This window comes from Propithecus coquereli, unplaced genomic scaffold (genome assembly GCF_000956105.1).
Source record: "Propithecus coquereli isolate 6110/MARCELLA unplaced genomic scaffold, Pcoq_1.0 Scaffold25, whole genome shotgun sequence".
In the NCBI taxonomy this organism is placed as follows: domain Eukaryota; kingdom Metazoa; phylum Chordata; class Mammalia; order Primates; family Indriidae; genus Propithecus; species Propithecus coquereli.
In genome coordinates this window covers 1,427,396-1,428,840 of record NW_012148063.1, presented here as the reverse complement: position 1 = coordinate 1,428,840, position 1,445 = coordinate 1,427,396, and positions in this window count along the sequence as shown.

The following is a 1,445-nucleotide window of genomic DNA, read 5'->3' as shown; positions in this document are numbered from 1 at the left end:
GATCTAATTCACTGGCAGCAGCTCCAAGAGCAATCAGAAACTCAGTTTTCTCTTGTCTTTAATGAAATTTTGAATTTGCATGACAAATCAAAGTATAATGTTTTCCTTTAATGAATTAAAATCTAGTTTTTCAGTGGTGCTCTGTGCAAGAGCCAACTTAGCCTGTCATTAAGGCTCTTCTTGGTGTTTTTTTATGTACATGATTGATAAACTAATTCAGGGTTGATACTAATTCCTTTATTTACATTTTTTAGAAACATACAAAGCAGTGGCCTCTTCCTTTGACATGGTTTACTAAGTAGTGCTTCATTCTTGGGTTTAAAAAGAGCTGAATTATTCAAGGAAATGAACATCGAAGCATTCTGCACTCCATCACGTACGACTTTGAGCTTTACATCATAACGGTTCAGATTCACGGCAAGCACATCTGCTATAGTGGTGTGTCTGGGTTTCCAAGTTCTTAGTGTGGCCTGTGACTCTTTCTCCAATTCCACACCTGTCATGTAGGTATCAGGAACTTAACAAGTGGGAAGGAAGCAGAATTGTTGTTAATCCCTGTGACTCCAGCAGGATACACAGAGTCAAAAGAAGCTGATCCTTAGGAGGATAAGTTTATCTACATTAAATAACTTGCATAATTTTCATGGGAAAAAGTAGAAACGTGGAGCCATGGAAGGGTGAGTCTGGGTCTGAAGGCAGGAGGTGGAAGAATGTTCAGGGAATTAAGGTGAGCTGGAATGGAGACAGAAACTGGGAAGGGCACACACAGGAAATGTAAAGAGAGACAGATGACGTCACAGATTTGCTTTGGGTCAGCCATGAGCTTTCTCTCTCCAATGCATTGGCTCATAACTGGAATTCAGACTAGGAATAAGACTGGGATAGCACAACTTTGGACAGAAAGAAAGAAACTTTTGGTTGAAAGAAATGGATAATAATCAAAGAAATTCACAAAGCTTTGGGACATTCTGGTAGCACAGTTAGCTGCATGGTGCCTAAGCATTGACTGATAAGTTTTTAACAAGGAATATGGCAAAATAAAAGCACATAGGGTAATAGGTTATAGTTAGGGAGAATGAAAAAGTAAGACAGATGGACTAGTATAATTTAATGGAAATCCTAAGCCCTAAGGAAACACCTTAGAAGAGCCACATTCCTGTTGAGGCTGACTGGGGTGATTTATGTGTGGTCCTATGTTTTCCAAAGGAGACCTGGCTTAGCAGTGACTATCATCAGAAAGAACCAAGAAAAGGGGTGCCAACTAGTGGATTTAAAATTAGAACTTTGGTCTTTTTATTTTCAGGATAAAAGTATGAAATTTGAATTTATTTGCACTGTAAAAATAATGACTATGTCTGATATAAATGCAAAAAGAACATTTTTGCTTTTTATTCTAATTAAATTTTCTGCATTTTTTAATTTTATTTCTCTTTATATGCTTTAAG